The sequence below is a fragment of the Rhynchophorus ferrugineus genome, unplaced genomic scaffold, assembly GCF_030347505.1.
Source record: "Rhynchophorus ferrugineus isolate W39M unplaced genomic scaffold, kcgeb_rfMv2 rfM1, whole genome shotgun sequence".
NCBI lineage: Eukaryota > Metazoa > Arthropoda > Insecta > Coleoptera > Curculionidae > Rhynchophorus > Rhynchophorus ferrugineus.
The window spans coordinates 12801170-12824935 of record NW_027472580.1 but is presented as its reverse complement, the minus strand read 5'-3'; the positions used below and the strand labels follow the sequence as shown (position 1 = coordinate 12824935).

At 30.9% G+C, this 23766-nt stretch overlaps 3 non-coding genes across 3 annotated transcripts; 2 read left to right on the top strand and 1 right to left on the bottom strand.

Annotated features, from left to right (window-relative positions):
* The first annotated feature begins 1276 nt into the window (after positions 1–1276).
* LOC143189364 (U6 spliceosomal RNA) lies at positions 1277–1383 on the top strand. Its single transcript, XR_013003823.1, has one exon. It is a non-coding gene; the product is annotated as a U6 spliceosomal RNA (small nuclear RNA).
* A 2683-nt stretch (positions 1384–4066) lies between these two features.
* LOC143189363 (U6 spliceosomal RNA) lies at positions 4067–4173 on the top strand. The gene has a single exon (XR_013003822.1). It is a non-coding gene; the product is annotated as a U6 spliceosomal RNA (small nuclear RNA).
* A 6819-nt stretch (positions 4174–10992) lies between these two features.
* LOC143189362 (U6 spliceosomal RNA) lies at positions 10993–11099 on the bottom strand. The gene has a single exon (XR_013003821.1). It is a non-coding gene; the product is annotated as a U6 spliceosomal RNA (small nuclear RNA).
* Positions 11100–23766: the final 12667 nt, after the last annotated feature.

Sequence of the window (23766 nt, the reverse complement as noted above, 5' to 3'; positions counted from 1 at the left end):
TCACCTCGGAAGTGCCTTTTTTCCATTAAAAAAAAATTTGAAAATTGGTTCATAATTGAAGAAATTGGAGAAATCGGCGAACATACATTAAAAAAAATACGAACACAGCCGAACCCTTTTTGAAGTCGGTTAACATATAGAATAACATTTGGAGTAACGAATTAAGATAATATTTTACACATGTGCTCATTTAATGATATGATTTTCTACATGTCATGAATATATTATAATCATAAGAAATGCTTATTACCCACTCGGCACACTGATGAACCATTAAGAGTAATAATTTAAAAAAATAATAATAAAAAATACATTTAGTTAATAACAGTTTCTCCAAAATTAATTTTAATTTACAAAATAATAACCATTGGAATATACTAATGGTTTCAGACAGACAGACAGATTCAAAATTTGTAGTTACTCAATGACATTTCAAGTCTACCTCTTGCAGAACCATTTTGACTGTTTTCCTGAAAGTTTGGGTAATGTGAATGAAGAGCAATATGATGATGGAACTTTATGAGTCTGCGAAAAACTTTACATAGAAAATCCAGAAAAAACATTCGAATTTTAGTAATTTAATATTGTTTATTGAACGTTGAATCGTTGAACAACAGTCCTCAGCATTAAGCCTACCGACTGGCGAGTGACCAACTTTAGATATCATACCAGAAGACATCCGGTCTTACCCAGCCTGGTTATTGGCGTGACTGGGATCATTTTCCTTGTTGGATTTTACACCCTTGCCCAGGACAATCACAAATATTAAACAGTCACACGGATATATTTACGGCCATGCCCCAGCAGGATTTGAACCCGCGGCTATCACAACAGTAGGAGAACCGTCCTATCACCTTTACCACTGTGCGACCAAGCCGGCAATTTAATATTGTTGCAAGAAAAAACTGTGATTTAATTAAAATACTATAATTTTTTAATTCTTATTTATATAATTTTCTTTATTTTTCGGATGTCACATGGCCAAATAATTGTGAGTAATAAAAAACTACTCTTAAATACGAATTCAGAACGCACAAATACCAAATTTTTACCAACATTGTTGGTCTGTGTATTGTTGACAATTAAATTTATTGTAGATCAGATCATTATACATATATTGTATGTATTAATAATTTTAATTATAACATATAATTTAATTTAAATACATCAATTACTACTACTATTACACTAAATAACGAATACGCTGACGTTATAACTCACCGCTGACCATCGTCAACTCTTATCTACATATTTGACCGCTAATGTACACAGAGCCGTACTCGCTTCGGCGGTACATATACTAAAATTGGAACGATACAGAGAAGATTAGCATGGCCCCTGCGCAAGGATGACACGCAAAATCGTGAAGCGTTCCACATTTTTTGCAATTATGATCGACAAGTAGGAGACTTGGGACTTGTAAGATATTTTAATTATTTTATTTTAATTATTTAGAATTTATTTTCAAGTTTCAAAATTTAGAAGATTATTTTATTAAACTAATACTGCAGGCGCTCGATAGCGTAAATGCTCTATAATGACAACATTATGGCAATTTAAATGTAAAATTCGTAGATTCACCAATTAAGCAAATGATATTTCTTCGAACTAAAAAATTATTATTGCTGTTGAAATATACTTGCCACCAGGTAGGAAGCTAATCAAATCGAATATAGCAGAAATCACGACCATTGTTTCTTAGTACTAAGCTCCAGAAGAGTTGGAGACAATTATAATCGATTTCTATATTTGGATTTATTTGGTTTATTTTGTATATAATTTAAAAACAATATTAATTTTGTTCTAACAAATCTGTTTCATTTATATTTAAAAACGGGTGTGATAGATGAGTAATCTACTTGTGTTTTTCGGCTTCAGTCTATGGTACCTCATAGAGAGAAAAAACGTAATACCTACACACCAGTTTGGGTTTATTAATAAACACTCAACAATTGACTAGATCCATAGAATAACAGATGTTATTAAAAAAACCTAGGAAAGTAAAAATGTATGCTCAGCTATATTCTTAGATGTGGCACAAGCCTTCGATAAGGTTTGGCAAGAAGGCCTTGTTCATTAACCACAGAAAATGTCACCAAAGTCAACACACCGAACTATTAAAATCATACATTAAAACCAGAATATTTGGAGTGAAACAAGAAGAAAGCTTACTCTACAATTAAAGAAGCTACATCAGGTGTACCACAAGGAAGTGTACTGGGACCAATGCTTTATCTACTCTACACTTGTGATATACCACAAATGGAAAATATTACGATGGCTACATTTGCTGATAATACTGCGATTATAGCTGTTGGAGGCAATAGTGAAGAAGCCTCACGAAAATTACAACAGGCGAGTGACAATATAAATAATTGGACACAAGCTTGGAAAATAAGAATTAATGAAAATAAATTTGTACATGTGCAGTTCACCTGTAAACAGACCGTACAAGCACTAACAACATTAAATAATACTATGATTCCACATAGCAACAACGCTAAATATCTCGAAATGAAACTCGATGCAAAACTTCGTTGGAAGGAACATATAAAGATGAAAAGAAAAGAACTGGAATTGAAATATAGGAAAATGTAATAGCTAATTGGAAGAAAATCACAATTATCAGTACTTAATAAATTGCTATTATATAAGCAAATACTGAAACCTATATGGGCATACGGATTTCAATTATGGGGATGTTCTGCAAAGAGTAACATAAACAAAACACAAATTTTTCAGAACAAGGTCCTGAGAGGTATTGTGGGTGCACCCACATACTATAGGTCTGATTACTTACATCGAGACCTTCAGATACTCACAGTCAGTCAATAAATCAAAAGAATTGCAAGGGGACCTGAGGAAAAACTCCATTCTCATGAGAATATTGAACTATTGCAGCTTTTGGATACCACCAGAACAGGACACAGGCTCAAAAGTATCAAACCATCTGATCTTGTGTAGTGTTGTGTAGTGAGGTGCATATATTAAAAATACAGCAGTGACATGTATAAACATTATTTCACCAGAGACTGAGGTAGGGCCTTCTAGTTATATACCTAGATTTAAGCTACATTAGATGTATTAATGAAATAATAATAAAAAAAAACTTTATGATACTATTGAAAATACACTACTAGGCATTTTATAATAATTATTGCTTTATTCAATGGAACTTGGTTTCTGATTACCCCATTCCCATAATTTAATATAAAGACTTATAGTCTATTGTTATATTTAACTAATAGTTTGATTATTATTTTGTTTAAGTGCGTTAGTTGATTGCAAATTACCTAATTAACTAGGTTTCAAGACATTCCTCCCGAATTTTCCTGAGCACTTAACAGTCCTAACTATTGAGTTAAGAATTATACTTGACTGTAACTTGAGTAACTTATCTCAAAATAGTTTAATCTACTGCTCACTAATAAATTTTATTTACAATCTTAATATAAATAATTAATTTAATTATTTAAATTATTTAATTTAAATTTTAACGTAAATAAATAATTTTAATAAAAGTTTAAGCATATAGCACTTAAAATATATCATTCGATTTCCCAAGATGAGGTTTATTTAACAAAATAATGATAATTCTTCATGAAAAACTGGACTTTTTCGAAAGTTTGGACCTGCAAAAAGCGTCAATGTCTCCTTCAGTATCACACCGTTTATCCGTTAATAGATCATACAAATAATTGGACAATATAACATGTAAAATGTGAATATGAAGACTTATAATCCAACATTTTGATCGCACCGAAAGAACGTCGTCAATCAAATTCATTCAAATCACGTCTTCAAATCTTATTCTTCAAAAATTTAAGTATCCAAAAAAACGTCAGTTAGCTTAATGAATTACTTACTCAGAGTTGTCTATCCGGGAAAAAAACTTTCCAGAATTTCTACACTAAAAATTTGTATTAAAAAATGATAATTATAATATAAACAGGTAAATATCGTAAAAAATCATATAATAATTAAATAGTTATATGCACCGTTATAACTCACCGCTGATCATCGTTAGACCGTTCGCACATATATGGATGTGAACATACACAGAACCGTACTCGCTTCGGCGGTACATATACTAAAATTGGAACGATACAGAGAAGATTAGCATGGCCCCTGCGCAAGGATGACACGCAAAATCGTGAAGCGTTCCACATTTTTTTGTGAATATAATCCGCCAGGTTATTAGATATATTTTGTTCTCTCTAATTCCCCACATACATTTTAAATTCCATTTTTAAGTTTTTATTGCTACTTGCCAGATATAAAATTCAAAAAAAATATTTGTGTGAGTATTCTTGTTTTAATAAGCAGTTATAATAAGTGTATTTTTCATTAATTTTAGAACATATATATTTTAATATTTTTATAATTAATATTTTATATTTCATTATGATAACCTAAGTTTAGATTCTACTTTACAGCAGTTCTTTAAAAAATTTGTAGAATATTACTATGTATAGTATTATAAAGTATTTTACTATAAAACAAAATGTTAAATACCGAGTATTATTTTATTAATAAATTAATAATGAACTAATATTTTATTGTATAAAACACAAACAAATATCTGTCAAATCTTCTTGCCACTTTAGACAATTCTGAATTTCTAATTGACTGTTACCATTAACTATTAAGAAATTATTTCGAAGATTAGTAAGAAGAAGGATAATAATTAATTCGAACTAGATAACCCAGCGAAACATATTAAATAAATCGTTGATCTGATAAAGAAGCATCTGTACGTCTTGTGCAACGCATTACTGTTGGATTGTGAGTACAATGTCTATCAATTTCAAGTGATATTCATGGAATAAAGAAAACAAACACAAAGTGATAATCATGGAATAAAGAAACTTAGAAGCGCATCTCCTATGTTAAAAGTTCTAAGTTACGCTCGGAATCCCCTTGTGAGGGGGCTTAGGCATGCGCCATATGACGGAGTTAGTTACGGCGGGAAATTTAAAAACGTTTAGCGGTAATTCTAAAAGTTTGAGCAGGAAATTTAAAAATGTACAGTAAAAAATTTTAGCAGGAAATTTTAAAATTTTGTTAATTTTACTGAGAAAATAAAAAAACAATATATTTAAATATATTTTATTGACATATTAAAATTATATTAATTTTCCATGACCATAAAGTCATTGATATAATCACAAAGACATCTCCACTACCCAAAACACGTAATCTACTGATATTATATTCTCTCTAATATTTAAAACAAACCAAAAAAAAATTAAAATATGATAATATAATTATTAATGGTTCTGTTGAGGTACATTTTATCAAGTATGACAACAGCAGTTCAGTCTATATAGTCAAGTTTTTGAACTAACGATCAAAATTAGATGTTACCACTCCAGCAGCAAAAAGGAACCTTATTAAGTATCTGCATTAATGTTCTTCTAGAAGGCGAGCAGAATATCTTCGATAACAGTTTATGTCCTCTGCATGCATTTCAATAAGGATAAAGACATTAGTTTTTCAGCCAACCTGAAACGAAGCTGATGGGACATGCTGAGTTAACTATAAATGAACATATAAATTTCAAGTTAGAACCCTCATTCTCTAATAATAAACATAAATGTCTGACTATATTCTTACTTTTGGGTCTTGTTAGGGTAGAAGAATCTCCTATATATTTATCAGCCTCAAAAAACTTATGTGATTGTAATATTGCCATTTGGAGCATATTTTCCTTGTCTTGTAGTAAAGGTAAAGAATCTCAATAAATATTGCTTAATTATTTCAATGCAATAAATCACTACTATTTAACAAAATACTTACTATTTAAATTACTGGTAGGAATTACATCTTGTTTCATTTTGGTCTATAGTCTTCATCTTTAAAATGATTAAAACTTTCCTGGACCTTCATAAGAGATCATAAGAGAACCCCTTAAGGTTTTCTTTTTATTACACTGATAAATTAAAATACACTGAATAATCTAAAGTAATTGTCAAATACATATAAAAACACATACTGAACAACTGAACGTAAATAAACAACACAAATTATATCACCTAAGAATGGCCGTTAACTGCTCAGATTAGAATTATTAATACCGAGGCCAAACAAGAGAGAAACACACATATAGGTGTTGCATTTTTCATTTACATTTGGCCGCGTAACGGGGATTCCGAAAAGCTTAAACGTGGGACCCAATTTTTCCATATAACTTTCACTGCTAAATTCCTTTATTCTTGACTAGCGACCCGCCCCGGCTTCGCACGGGTGCAATGCTGATACTAAATTAAATACACTACAGAAAAAATATGAACGTTGTATATAAAAACATAGCGGCCCGCTCCGACTTTGCACGGGCATAAAATATATATGCCTATGTCACTCAATGAAAACATGATTAAAATCGATCCAGTATTTTTGGTTCGTTCATTACTGCCCTTGGCCTGCACGCATTAAATTTGGAGTAAAACAATTCCTCTTCCCCTATACTTACTATGAAGATTTCCTGCTATCTTTGGAATATCTAAATTCATACAATTTTTATTACATTATGCATTTTTAAACGCAAATTTTAAATTTGTAATATCTCCGAAAATATTTGTTTAATTTACATGCTGTAAGGAACCATATTGATCTATATTAATTGCACACTGTATTTAAGGTATTTAATTCGATAAGGATTAATGCCGTATTGCTTAAAATAGCTTCGTAAATAAGCCATTCTCACGTAAAAAGTAAACAATAAAAATGGTTAATGTGGGTTATCCCTAAAAGATAAACATATACCATCGCGGACTTTTTTGTAGACCTTTTTATGGTGTACAATACTGTAGTACATTAATTTGATCTAACTCGTAGGGTTAGGCAGCGTTTTTGCTAATTGCTAAATAAGCCTAAAAAAATAGGTTAATTTACGACATCACGTTAGAAACCTCTAAAATTAGCAATGTTGCCTTAGTATATTACGCATGTATTATACATATAAACCTTCCTCTTGAATCACTCTATCTATTGAAAAAAACCGCATCAAAATCCGTTGCGTAGTTTTAAAGATTTAAGCGCACATAGGGATATAGGGACAGAAAAGGCGACTTTGTTTTATACTATGTAGTGATAATTATACACAGTTAGGTGACAGATTATAAGTGCTTATAATCTGTCACAAAGATGTCATAAAATTTTAAATGGAAAGAAGGTAAAGAAACCTGTAATCTTTTTAGCTCCTGCCTCTGAGTGATTCCGTCGCGCAAAACTACATCTAGCCAAATCGGTCTAGTTATGGACCTAGAGTTATAAATGTTTTCTTTCTTAGAACATATTTTCGTATTTTCCATTCTTTAATTTTATGTAACCTGTAACCATTTAACTATAATTACTGGATCTTCATACAATATTTCTTTAGTTACCATGCTAATTTTGTGGTATGGTTGATATCCAAGTGACCTAGCTTAAAGATTGTTCTCAATATTTGCGACACTCCTCTGGCAGATGCTTATAAAATAGATATTTCAATTTGGTGATTGTAATTCAATGAGGACTCATTGTTTTTTACTAGTGTTTCTCAAGTAGAGGCGAGATTGGGTGTCCGTTCAAGAATTGTGGATGTTTAATAGAATTTGCTTCTCGGAATATTTTATTACACTTCTTTATCCTTTGGGAGGGGTGTAGTTCGAGCTGGGATGGTACTACTATGTTAAAATAACTCACCAATTCAAAAATAAGCCAACAGATAACCCATCTGTTTCGATCATACTTCATTAGTTGATTTTGTTATGAAAAATTTCTTAGGTCACCTTGAGCTGTTATTGTTCATAGAATAAAAAACAGGATGCGCCGTAAGCAGCTTATAACAGTTGAATATTAAAAACAGACCTACTTGTCTTTGATGAAATCCATGAGAAATCGATTTATCTCCGAGACATCCGTTTTAATAAAAATGTATAAGACGAACGGCACCACGGCATCAAATTAGCTCGATGCCGGCGCATCCTGTCAATGAAAGGCCGAAATAAAATCGTAATTGCGCATCCATTGGCACCGATCGGTCCATTTTGACTTAATCGCGCCTCAGAAATTAGTTCCCTTTTTTACCGACGGTGTTCTGTTCCGATCGGCCCACCGTCAAACAGGCCAATTACGTTTCTTGCCCCATCGGTAACATTAATTACGTGATTACGCAGAGATTACATCTCAATTTGATCAAATAAATTGATCGTAAATCATATCTTGTTATGGGTAATTGAAATGGGTTATTAGTTTCGTATAATACGGAAAAAAATCAATATTCGTATCATAACATCAAAAAATTCGTTTCTGTTTTCAAAATTAAAATCCATCACGTCATGTTTTAATAACCGAAGCAAATTTTCGGTATTCTCCAGTAGAAATAATTATAGAAATGTGTAAGTATGGTTTACAATGGTACGAGAACTATACAACAATAATATATTATATTACAATAATTATCCTATATTAATTATATACTCACCTTTAGTTGTTTCCAATCTCATGACACTATATGGCATTGTCAGCATTGAATCATAATACCACAACTAGAAAGTTTCATTCCCTCACTATCACATTCTGAGCTAGTATTCAAGTCAATAACTAAACCGCTAATTTCCAATATTTCTAATACTTGTTCTAGACTCCATCATTTGTCAATTTTTTTCTTCTGTTTATCTGATAGAGTTTATCCAAACCGAAGGGTGTTATTCTAAACAATCCTTTCCATATATCTAAAAAGTTCTTGCCTGTATATCTTTCTTTCTTAACCTGCATATCTACTGTAGTAATCCTTTGCCACATCCCATAACAATTCCATTTTATTGAACACTTTGGCCATATTATTAAGCTGTCTGATCTACTCTCTTTTTTCAGGAATATATGTTCAGAATATATTTGCAATGACTTATTAAAAAATATTATGATCTACAAAACTTAATCAAAAGTTATTATAACCTTGTCAAGGGTGACATATTGTTCTATTTTGAAATACCTATGTCAGTATACAAATTGAAATAACAAGGCTCCATTACTTTTATTATATGGGTGAAAAAATTGTATTATTTTAAAGGGAATGTCTGGAAATTGAATTGAACTTCTTTGTTCACAGATCTTCATTTAAATACGTTTTCTATATATTCATTATACATTTTGTTGACGTAAGTTCACTACTTCTTTGGATAAACTAGAAGTGTTGTTAGATTTCATGTGACGTTTACAATGGGAAGTTTCATAAACATGATTTTATTCGGAACGTTTTGTTATTAGAGCCCAACTTATATCATATATCATTTAAGATGTCTTGAAAATTTTGTCTCAGTGGAAATATTTAATTAACTCGTACACTGTTACTTTACGACATTCGACACCGATCAACTTATTTCTAGCTTTCGAGTATTCGAGTATTCGAGTCCAAAATCAGTTGTAGTGTCAAAAAGCATTGATGCTATGCCGAAATGATATTGCAAGATTGTTATATGACTTACAATGAGATTGAATCATAGTTTGGCATTTCCATAGGGGATATGATTAAGATATTGCATGAACATTTAGCTGTGAAAAAATTTCGTTCAATTTTTTTTCTGGTTAATTTGATAAAAGCTCAAAATGATTCGTTCGTATCAGTTGTGATCATTAATCAAAAACCAACCAAATCTGACCAAAGTGGTTCGTATACGAAGGTAATTTCTTCAGAATACCTTGACGTAGAACGAAAAATGAATGGTAAAAGCCAATAAAGCTGTCTTGGAAAACCATCATGATTGTTTTGTTTAAGCTGTTTATTGTATAAAAATGTATCGTTATAAACATTTTATATCAGGAAAAACGTGTTAGAAACGCTTAAATTTCAGTTATAGCTTACATTGTTCTTTCTGACTCTTATACGTTTCAATCGTCCTATAAATTGGTTGAACTTTATAAGAACCTTTGGATAATTGAACGTATTTCACATTATATATATATATATATATATCTATATATATATATATATATATATATATATATATATATATATATATATATATATATATATATATATATGACGCATACGTCTACGATATGCTTAGTAAAATCTTAATTTACAAATTTATTACTACTGTTCTGTTGTATTTTCATTAATATACAAGCAAGGCGCAATATACATTAATGTATATCTAATTAATTTATATTATCTCCAAATCTTTCTTTTTATTACTACTTATAACTTCTTCGGTTGTTTCACTATTCCATATTAACTAATTATAATTTTATCTATTTTTTTATTATCTTTTACCATTTTATTTATACTTACACTATTTTTTATATTTTTAAACTTTGTCAGAAGATTGCTGAATGGAATATGCATAGTGTTCGTTTCTTGTACGTTTAGTTATTGTGGATAGTTGGCACATTATAGAGTTCTTGAAAATAAAGGCTACGGAATACACGAAAATGTCTTGCCATAATTGTGATTAAAAGCACAACATGTAGGTAGATAAGAAAACTGCGTTCCTTGTTATGTTGGGGTATAATATTTCTTCGCTATTAAGTTTTTTGGTTGATAATATTATATAGATATAATATGTCGGACTGACGTTTAGTTTCTAATGGTTTATATAAACTAAAATCGTAACTGATGTATTAGTTATCGCAAAATTGTAAAAATTCCTGAAACGTTTTGTCTTATTTTTAATAATGGTTTTGTTTACTATAAGGTATTGGGAGAAGTAGAGAGAGAAAGAGGAGCTGCTCTGTTACTTTTAAGTTTAAATTAAGGTCCAGAACTTCTTTTTTTATCAAAAGCTGAGTTAATATATCCGGTCTTGAATTTATTAATTGTAATTTAGTCGAAATGGTAAGTTATTGTTCTGCTTTGATATTTTTTTATCTCTTATCTAAAACTATTTATATTGTGCAAAAATAATAATATACTAAAATATTATACAACATTTATTAAGATTACAATATTTATATGATTAATAAAATTCATCGAACGAATATTTTAAAAAATAAGTCTTATAATAAGCAAAAAATGTGGAACGCTTCACGATTTTGCGTGTCATCCTTGCGCAGGGGCCATGCTAATCTTCTCTGTATCGTTCCAATTTTAGTATATGTACCGCCGAAGCGAGTACGATTCTCCAAATTTGATTGCGGGTATATCATCGTAGCGTTAGTCGATAAGAAGCGGCGAGTTATATATTTCTATACGTGTTTATATACGCATATATCTGTTAGACTTTTATCGTTCTGTGATTTATATTACATAATACTCGATTTTCAATATAACAGTGTTATGTTATATTTATTATACTCCCACGTTGTATATATTATATGTTAATAAACATTGTTCTTAAATAAGAATTAATCTTAACGTTCTTTTTTGTATAAATAAGGGGTTCATTTATCTTAAACTAAATATTTACGGGTTATTTAATGAATATCGAAGAAATTTTGTCTAATAAAAAGTCTAATAAGTTAAAATATGTCTGCTCTATATCATTAGAGCAAAATTCTTTATCAGTTTTTGATGTAAAACACTGGTCGAACTAATTTATACGCTCTGTTATTATGTCAGTTTGTAGGTTTACCTTTTTTCTGATCAAGGACACGTAAATTGTATATTTTAGAACATATCTTTTAACAAACAAACATCTTGGACAATACCTAGGACAAGATAATTACAACAAAAAAACTGTTTTCGCCTGGGAGTGACCACCCAGTGACCGGAACAAGTCACCGATTCTTATAAAAGCCAGATTGTCCAACAAAGGTGAAAATAAACAGAAACATCGGTTAACATCGGTTATTGTACTGGCAGCTGCTATATATTTTGTAGATGTCTCTAGTCCTCTTTTACAAAACCATGCAAAGTGTGGAAATTTAGGCCAAATTGAAATAATATATTGACGCGAGGTAAAGATTGACAAATTTCCAGTAGTGTTATTATTACTTAAGAAAGAATTTTCCAAGGAGCTTACTATTTAAATTAATTCAACGTTCAATATTAAGGATTTCATATTTTACATATTGATTGCACAATTATCTTTTATCTTGTGCTCAGCCAAGCAGGCATCATTTTCATTTGTTCATTCAAAATAAATTTGTTAGTGTTAAATTTGTTGCCATTTTTAGAATAACATTATAGGAAAAGCGAATTTTAGATTCCTATTACTTATTATCAAATATATCGTCAGAGAACAGTAAATTATAAGATCATATATGAACTGTACATTAAGAATTCATAAATATAATTATTACTAAAAAAATCATATTTTTTTCAATCTTAATTTTCTAATAAATTTTTGTTATCCATTGTTGATTTCACGAAATAAAATTAGGAATTGTCCGGTTACTACATATATATAGATATGTTAATTTTAGAAATTCAAAGCATCATTCTAGGTACTAGTAGACTATCCTGTATATATATGTATATATATATATATATATATATATATATATATATATATATATATATATATATATATATATACTCCATTTATTAATTATAATTTTATTATAATTAAACATTACAATACAAACAAAATATCTTAAATTTATTCTTATATTTATTCAAAATAAACTTGTTAGTGTTAAATTTGTTGCCCTTTTTAGAATAACATTATAGGAAAAGCGAATTTTAGATTCCTATTACTTATTATCAAATATATCGTCAGAGAACAGTAAATTATAAGATCATATATGAACTGTACATTAAGAATTCATAAATATAATTATTACTAAAAAAATTACATTTTTTTCAATCTTAATTTTCTAATAAATTTTTATTATCCATTGTTGATTTCACGAAATAAAATTAGGAATTGTCCGATTACTACATATACATAGATATGTTAATTTTAGAAATTCAAAGCATCATTCTAGGTACTAGTAGACTATCCTGTATATATATATATATATATATATATATATATATATATATATATATATATATATATATATATATATATATATATATATACTCCATTTATTAATTATAATTTTATTATAATTAAACATTACAATACAAACAAAATATCTTAAATTTATTCTTATATTTATTCAAAATAAACTTGTTAGTGTTAAATTTGTTGCCCTTTTTAGAATAACATTATAGGAAAAGCGAATTTTAGATTCCTATTACTTATTATCAAATATATCGTCAGAGAACAGTAAATTATAAGATCATATATGAACTGTACATTAAGAATTCATAAATATAATTATTACTAAAAAAATCACATTTTTTTCAATCTTAATTTTCTAATAAATTTTTATTATCCATTGTTGATTTCACGAAATAAAATTAGGAATTGTCGGATTACTACATATACATAGATATGTTAATTTTAGAAATTCAAAGCATCATTCTAGGTACTAGTAGACTATCCTGTATATATATATATATATATATATATATATATATATATATATATATATATATACTCCATTTATTAATTATAATTTTATTATAATTAAACATTACAATACAAACAAAATATCTTAAATTTATTATTATATTTATTCAAAATGAACTTGTTAGTGTTAAATTTGTTGCCCTTTTTAGAGTAACATTATAGGAAAAGCGAATTTTAGATTCCTATTACTTATTATCAAATATATTGTCAGAGAACAGTAAATTATAAGATCATATATGAACTGTACATTAAGAATTCATAAATATAATTATTACTAAAAAAATCATATTTTTTTCAATCTTAATTTTCTAATAAATTTTTATTATCCATTGTTGATTTCACGAAATAAAATTAGGAATTGTCCGGTTACTACATATATATAGATATGTTAATTTTAGAAATTCAAAGCTTCATTCTAGATACTAGTAGACTATCCTGTATATATATATATATATATATATATATATATATATATATATATATACAGGATAGTCTATAAGAACTAATTTAAATTTGTTGATAAATTGAGTATACAATTTATTGTTAGAATGTTTCCGTACTTTTAGGAATATCAATGTCAATAATTACGTCTGGAACTACTTCTATTATTGGCCGTATCACCCAACGCACACAGCATTTGTTCAGATTTAGTGACACATAAAAGTTGAATTGTCAAACATGGGCAAAAATAAATAGAAACATCGGTCAGCTTATTAAGAGGCAGGCAGCTGCCACCTCTTCCTTTGCTTCGTTCAATGTCACTCTAATTTCGCACAGAGCATAAAAGAAGACCACCAGTGCAGACACAAAACAAACATTGACAGGTACCAAATCCGATGTTGACTTAGAGTTGAAGGAAATAATAATTGATAAATATAACAATAAAAACTCTCTGGTTGGTTAGAAAATAGTTTCAGTTAAAAGAAATCAAACACAGTTTTGTATTAAATGAATTAATGTAAGGTCTAACTTGAATATCATTTAAAATATTATATAAATACGTTACAATCGTTTGAGCATGTTAAAAATTAATAGTTCTGAATCCAGGAATGAATTCCTTTTTTCAGAGTACGACATTTTGATATGAATTGACTTGAAAACTGTTATTTGCACATAGTAAAACTTATTTCTTGCCAGTGCGGCTACTTTTTCTACATTTTCACTTGTGGTGAGAATCTGGAAATTCATTGAGACCCTTCATTTTAAGAGATGTATTTTCTCCGGCTTTTCAATATCCTGGTGAAATCATTCATCGTACTCTTTACTTACATCTCCCAAATTTTCCGAAAGATTGTCGACACCTTCTTTTATCTTTGCTTCTGTGACACCTACAAATATTAAAACTATGTATTTGAAGCAATCTCTAACTGTAGGAAGTTGTTTTACAAATTTGGTCAATCTAAACAATATGTGCATCAAATATAACAGTTAGGTTAGGTTGTTTAATAGTTGTCTTTTCTCGTGTTTGCCAATAAACAAATCAAATCAAAATAACATTTTCAAATTAACCGAGCATGAGTATTTCTACAGATTATTCAACAGATATAATTCGTATAATAGATATATATATATATATATATATATTTACCGAGAACCACGGTCCTCAGCATTAAGCCTACCGACTGACGAGGGACCAACTTTAGAAATCATTCCAGAAGACATCCGGTCTTACCCAGCCTGGTTACTGGCGTGACTGAGATCATTTTCATTGTCGGATTTTGCACTCTTGTCTAGGACCATCACAAATTTTAAACAATCATAAACATATATTTACGACCATGCCCCAGCAGGATTCGAACCTGCAGCTATCGCAACAGTAGGAGGGTCGTCCTATCGCCTCTACCACTGCGCCACCAAGCCGGCTAAATATTATCTAGAAATAATTTTGTGGTGAATTTGTGAAGAATTAGAAATTTACATCAGAATTAGCATCAGACTGACTAGCAGTTAGCAATATTTTTAAATATTTGTTTGCAGCATTTTTAAAATAATGCATTAATTTTCAAATTAATTTTCAGCAAAATCTAAACATATTATTTCTTTAACTTGAATGCTCGATTTTACGAAAATGACATATAATTACACAGTACCCTTGCGATATTTCTCCAGCAAGTGGCACGTTCGACTACAAACGTTCCATTCCCATAAAAAAATATGAATTTGCCATATTTATAGCCGCTAATTGATATTTTGTGTTCGAGCTGGGGATGGCCAGAAAAGGAAATGCCAGAAGGGACTTCTGCTGCTCTTATGAGCGGGTGCCGCGTCTATAATTTCGACATTTGCCTGTTTCCAAATAAACAGCTTATCGATTCCTTGCGGAAATGATACGGCTAGTGTGTGGTCTCCCATCTCGAAACATAAGAGGAAAAAAACCACGTCGAGAGATGTTTGAGATGATTTTTGTTGTGTCAAGGTTTCCGTTTCAATTTGAATGTACCAGAGAAATGTTACAGCGATTAGGTACGGCTCGACGTTTGTAATTGACGTTTCCTGGTACAAAATTCGAAATACGTTCGAATAAACAAGCTCTTTTATTTCCTCTGGGATTTGTGTTCGTATATGAGGGACTACGGTTTTTTTTGATACGTACCTAATTAATCAAATTCTATTGAATAACTTTCACATGACATATGTAAAAATCTATAACTTAATATGTAAATTATACATTTTCTTCCTTCTTATGTTTCTTAATTACTCGACAAATATTAGAATGGTTCTATTTCCTATTCGAGGTGATTTTTTAAGATCAGTCTTGTACTGAAATATTTTCATGCTAGGTGTTTACATGTATTTTTATCAAATTTTTACATTAAAAACTTTTATTGAGAAAAATTAGCACATTTTTATACCAATAAAAACATTTTCTGTCATGTTTACAACTTTTTCTTTCAAAACTGCGATACTCTATTGAAAAAACGATGTTTATGTGATACCGATCCGATAATCGATTCATTTTCATACTTCTTCAGCACTTCGAAACCGTGTACTAGTCAAGCCATGTTGCATCGATCTTAACAAATGGTAATTGGAAGACGCTATGTCTTATGAGATGACACAATGACAGCATCTGTTACTTGCCATTGCTGGCCTGTTCCGAAAGAATACTTCGTTCAATTTATTTAATTGACGTCGGTAAGTCCGAAGTAGAGATCTCGAAAAAATATCGATAAATCGATATTTTCCGTCTATTACCGAAAATTATTGTTTATTGTTTGGTAAATTCATATATATTATACCTATTCTTCTTAATGAATGGCTTATTTGATGCGAAAAAATTATTACAATATATACAAACATCTAGTAAGATGAAAATATTATGAGTGAAAAATAGAAAATAAATATTAAAAATATTAAAAAAGAAAGTACAAATAATAAATGAGGTTTTAATGCTGTTTAATATTATTAAATATATTTACTAGCTGTAATAATGTGCGTTGTTATCACTCACTTATCAACACTCATTTATCAATACTTAAACCTACTTCGGTTGGAATTCCTCAGACTAGTGGGCCACTCTTGAATCTGATCTACACTGCTGATATCCTAACAACAAAAGGAACAGTACTTGGAACATTTTCCGTCGACGAAATGATCATGGCAAAGATGTATCTGTGTCTAAGGCTGTAAAAAAGTACAGGTTGTAGTCAAAAAGATCTACAAATGGACTATACATAGAATAATAGGTCCGAATCTGTCCACGCATTGTGGCGAATTTAAAAATACTACATTTTAGCTGCTAAACACTTCAGCGTACATCTCGATGGTAGGTTACATGGGAAACATCACCTTAGAAATAATCAGAGCAGATTAGAGTCAAAGTTAACGGTACTGGTTAGCCGGAATATGCTCTCTACTTGGCTTAAAATCAAAGAGAATGATATATCAGTTAGTCATAAAGCCAATTTGGACCTATGGGGTGCAAATATAGAGTTGGAGCACAAGCAGCTGAAGGTCTCCAAAAGTTATACGATTAATTACCAATGCTTATCGCTACGCAACCAAGGAAGATAACCTCGAAATCAAATGGATATACGAAGTGATCCAAGATTTAGTCTTAAAACATGAAATAAGATTGCTAAATCATAGCGACTTCCAAGCAATAAGATGTAATTAATAAAAAAAGTTGTACATGTATTCTGACCGTACTTTTCTAATAAGGCACCTATTGAAATAAGAATTTAAATGAAAATGTTTAAACTTATCCGTCATATAACAGGTCAATTGAAAAGTCCCCGGCCTGACACATAGATGGAGCTACTTGAATTAAATATGTTTATTAGTTAGCCCTAACCCTCAAAAAATGCGTGTATAAATTTGACAGCTGTCGGATTTTCAGTTTGTGAATTATAGCATATTGAGTGAAGCAACTTTTGTTATTGTGATAATAAGGAATTTCGCGTGTTGATAAAGTATTGCATTTTAAAGAAAAAAAATACGGTTAAAGCAAAAACTTGGCTTGATACCGAGTTTCCGGACACTGCCTCAGGAAAATCAAACATCAACGACTGATATGCTAAGTTTACACGTGGTGAAATGAGCGCCGAAGGCAGTGAACGCAGTTGACGCCCAAAAGAGGTTGTTACCGACGGAAACATTTAAAAAATTGACAAAATGATTTTGAATGACTGTAAATTGAAATTGACGGAAATAGCAGACACTCCAAAGATATCAACTGGATGTGTATATCATATCATTCACGAATATTTGGATATGAGAAAGCTATGTGAGAAAGCGGTATGAGAATGCAAAGTTGGTGCCGCGGGAGCTCCATTTTGACCAAAAACAACGAGGAGATGATGTTTGAAGATGATCAAGCATAATAAACTCGAGTTTTTGCGTCGATATGTGACAATGGATGAGACATGGCTCCATCACTTCACTCCGAAGTCCAATCGAGAGTCATCCGAGTGGACTGCACACGACGAATCCTCTCCAAAGCGTGATAAAACGCTACAGTCGGCTGGCAAGTTTATGTCGTCTGTATTTTGGGATGCGCATGGAATAATTGACTACCTTGAAAAAGGACCATCAACCGCGACTATTACATAGCGTTTGTGGACCGTTTGAATGACGAAATTGCCGAAAAACATCCACAAGAAAAAGAAAAAGAAAGTGCTGCTTCATCAAGACAATGTTCCGTGTTACAAGTCAGTGAAAAGGATGAGGTCTATTTTGAAGCAAATGAGAAATAGTACTACAAAAATGGTTGAAGGGAATTATGTTCAATTAAAAAAACTAATTTTGTCAAAAGAATATGACAATTGATCTGTTATACCTAAAAATACTAGGTGATAATATATGAATGATTCTATTCGTATCTATATCTAGTGTAAGATTCGGTACTCATTCTCCCATCTTTGTTTTTGTTTTTATTGTTTTTGTGTTCATGTTGTCTTCATCCAATAATTTCTACAATTTCGCACTTTTAGATTTTTTCACTTTACCGTGACGTTTTTTGAACGTTAAAATCCCCACGTCTATATTGTCGAAACCGCGTTTTTCATAGGGTTATGATTGAATATGTTCAGCGTAAATCTCTCCCAGCAAACGATGGCTTTCAGGAGCTTTTTTTATGAAACACGAAAATTAATGGATACCGCAAAATCGTATTTTGACGAACAAAATTCGACATTTTGAAAAAATAATTATCAATGTTCGAAGAATATCAAGAGATCTTCAAGCTTCATTCAATCCATCATAATCATATTTCTCGCACTTATTCTTCAAATCCTTCCTTTAAAATCATTTTATTTTCAATGTATTTTTAATTTTACTGTTTATTTAGATTGATCAACTAGATATTTAATAGGAAATGAAGGATAATGGGATTAAACGGGATTTTTTATAATTCTTACAAAATTCGGAAACTATAACAAATATCATAAACTCCGAACGAAAATAAAAATACCGTTTTACGGTATCCCAAGTTTGTTTTAACTATTTTGAAGAGAAACCACACTCTGCATACAATCGCATCAACATAAATAGATTAAACCAGACGTCGAACAGCGACCAAATATTTTTCGCCGACATTAGCAGACACTCCATCGATCCTACGAAAATGTTGACTGTTTACTTAGGCGAACACAAAGAAAACACTAAGGGAACGAGGAAGATGAATCAATCATCTGGAGAGGGGAATTATTCTCTCGATTTGTGACTTAATGATTCGAAAATCCGACGCTTCGTGACTTGCTGGAATAATATTTGTTTTAGGGATTTCGAGAAACACGTGGTGAGGAAGGAATAACAGCACGACCGGCCAGGAATAAGGGACATTTTTTAGTCGCATATGTTTTCGTTTCGAACGATTGATACACTTGTGACAATACTTGATGTAATTGCTTAAAAAACATCGAGAAAATACAAAAAAGGGAAGAAAGAATGCGTTAAAAGTGAGAAAATATTGGGCAAAAAATGCAATCAATTGTAATCAATCAACATCACGTTAGACAAAAAGTAAAACACATTAGAATCAAAATAAAACAACTATACAGGTTAGTCGAAAGATACTCTCAATTTGATCTAAAATCAAGGAGGTTGATCTATAAAACAATTATAAAGCCAATTTGGACCTATGGGGTGCAAAAATGGGGTCCCACTAAAGATTCAAATCAACTAGTCATACAACGCTGTCAAAACAAGGTTCTTCGATTGATTACCAATGTCTATCGCTACGAAACCAACGAAGAACTGCACGATGTACTGGAAATATAATGCATTTGCGAAGTTATCCAAGATTTCGCCTTGAAACACGAAAGAAGATTACTAAATCATACTAACGTGGAAGCAATACAATTGCCGGACAGCCATACGAACTTATATAAAGTGTATACCTTTAGTGTAAACTATAGCTATAAGTTATTATAATATTATTATTGAGGATTATATATTAATGTATTTTCTCGCACTCGTCTTGCTTGTGAATTCCAAGTACAAATGAAAAGTAGTAATTAATTAATGTATAATTAAGATTGTACTAAACAGATCTAATAAAAATGTTATATAAAAATTGTAATCAAAATTGAAAAACAATATCAAGACTATATGTTCTTGTGGAATTAGATAAAAAAATGTCTCAAAGTAACACATATGTTCGACACATCGAATTTAGATAATTAATATTTTACGTAGAGTACTCATGGCTACCATCTAAATTTGATAATGTTTGTCATATTTTAGGGTTTTTTTTATGTTTTTTACCAACTAACATATATTGGGACTGAACCTACTGCTTTAACATAGCTCTAAAATACGTTCTTTGGTATAAAATCTACCGAATAGTGAGTGATCAATTTAGAAACCACCTCACATTAACAAGTCAATTGGAAAGTCCCTGGCCTGACACATAGATGGCCCCATTAGAAATAAATCCATATGTTTTTTCTTAGCTCTAACCCTCAAAAAGAAATGTATAAAAAGGAATTTCGCGTGTTGATAAAATATTGCAAATAAATATACAGTTGAAGCAATAACTTGCCTTGATGCTGAGTTTCTGGATACTGTCCCAGGAAAATCAACCATCAAGGATTGGTATGCTACGTTTAGACGTGGTGAAATGATCACCGAAGAGGGTGGATGCAGTGGACGCCCAAAAAAAGATGTTACCGACGAAAACATTAAAAAAACCACAAAATGATTTTGAATGATCGTAAATCGAAATTGAATGAAATAGTACACACTCTAAAGATATCAACTGAACGTGTACATTGTACGTGTATATCATATCATTTAGGAATATTTGGGTATGAGAAAGCTCTGTGCCAAGTGGGTGCCGCGTGAGCTCACTTTTGACCAAAAACAACGACGAGTTCATGATTCGAAGCAGTGTTTGAAGATGATCAAGCACAATAAACCCGAGTATTTGTCGGTCATCCGAGAGGACTGTACACGATGAAACCGCTCCAAAGCGTGGGAAAACGCAACAGTTGGCTGGCAAGGTTATGGCGACTGTATTTTGGGATTCACACGGAATAATTTTCATTAGCTACCTTGAAAAAGGAAGAACCATCAACAGCGCATATTACATAGCGTCATTGGATCGTTTGCAGGACGAAATCGCTGAAAAATGGCCGTAGAAAATGAAAGAGAATGCTGCTTCACCAAGAAAATGCACCGTGTCACAAGTCAGTGAAAACGATGGCAAAAATCCATCAATTATGCTTCGAATTACTTCCTCATCCACCGTATTCTCCAGTTCTGGCCCACAGCGACTATTGTACTTAGATGTCAAATTTCGTCGAATGAAGAAGTTATTGTCGAAACTGAAGCCTATTTGGAAGCAAAGGACAAATCATACTACAAAAATGGTATCCAAGAGTTGGAGGGTCGCTATAATATATCACCCTTGACGGGAATTATGTTGAATAAAAAAAATAATTTTGTCAAAAAAATGTGTTTTACTATGGTAGGCCGGGGACTTTTCAATTGATCTGTTATTTACTGTTTACCATTAGTTCTCGTTTCCTTCGATGCGATATTTTCTTGTAAACTCACTTAGTCCTTAGTTTGTCCTGTTACCACCTATCTTCGTATACATCTATCTTCGTATATCGTATACATCTTTCTTGATAAAACTAGATTTAATCATCGCATTCTCCTTAATTCATTAGCCAAATCTGCAAAACAGTTGTCAGACAGTTCTGGTTTGAATATACTCCTCGACCTGAATATCTATTGTAATAATTCTTTGCAATACCCCATGTCAACTCAATTGTATTAAAAATGTAGTGATAGGGAGGGAGGCATAATACTCTGTGGACATGATATTCAGTGGATAACTATGCTGTTTATTTCCAATCTATCAAAAGCTTGCTCACTATTCCACCATTTGTCAATTTCTTCTTCAATGTGTCTGATTGAGCTCATTCAAACCGAAGGTGTTATATTGGATAATGCCTCCTTCCATAAATCTAGAGAGTTCAGGTTTGAATATCCTCCTCGACCTGAATGTTTATTTTAATAATTCTTTGCAATACACTATATCAACTGAATTGGATTAAATATGCAGTGACTGGGAGTAAGACGTAATACTCTGTGGTCATAACGTTCAGTAATCTGATCTACCATGTATCTTTTCTCAAGCTTATTTCTAAAAAAAAATACTTTTTATACAACATAAAATGCAATTAAATATTTCATTTATATTTACCGAGTAACAATTTGAAATAGTTATGTATTCTAAGTCACTCCTTGATGATAAATAATTACTCCAAGTTATTTAAAAGCTGAATTTTTCAAACTACTGTAAAAACAAGTTATAGTTCACTGCTCTATGGTAGTCCCCCTTGGACTTCATCAGCAGAAGAACTAAGCATTTATGTTTTTAGCCTAATGAGTATATAATAAACCTTTACTTTACCAACAAATCTTGAATCTATTATGAACTTATAGTGTTCAACTGAGGGGTTGTACCAGATAAAGCCATATAACTATTATACAAAAATTCCAAAACAAGGTACTGCGAGGTATTGTCAATTCTCCATGTAATATTCATAATGACAATCCGCTTAACAACCTGAAGTTATGCTGATGAAGTGACTGTTCACCATTTCGTAAATGATGATGGCTTAATCAGAAGATTAAAGAGAGTAAAACCATTTAATCTAGTGTTCAGTGAAGTTACTATTAAAGCTCAATGCAGATTAAAAACAGTGACATAGATCTTAATAGAATATCTATCATAGAATAATTACTTTGTAATTATAAAACCGTAGCAAATAAATATAAAAATCAACTAGTTTATATTTATTTACTAGGTAATAGATAATAATAAATAATTTTAAAAAATGTTATATCTTATCTTAATAAATGATTTTATATAAAATTGTAGTATTTTATTTCGTTAGTAAAATTCTGAATTAAGATTAGCAAAAAGGTAACACGACGTTCATTGACAGTTAAGTGTGTTCATTGGATAGAAAAAATAGAAATTTCACGGTATAGGAGACCTTGGGGAAATGTTTTGTTTAGTTCAATAAACGGTAGCGCTCCGATCGTAAATTGTGATTGGCTAGTTTAAATTTCTGGTGCTGAAACGTGAAAACATGAAACGTGATTGGTCGATCAAATTGTGTGAAATCAGCATTTTCTATGAGCGTCCATTTTCACTTTTGTTGTTTGAAAGTTTTGGTTTTTGTTTAGATCAAAAAATCTTCGTTTTACGTTGTGCATATTTTATGTTTTACATTAACTATTATAGTTGTCGTTCGACCTTCGTAGAGTAAAGACGTGTTTGGAGCGACGGTCAGTGTAATAAATTTGAAAGTGTACTACCTGTGCCACAAATGCGATTTTAAAAAATAAGTAAAAACCGTGACGACAATAACAGTGTTAAAACTGCGCGTTAAATGTTTAGTGAAAATGTGTTTAAAACGAT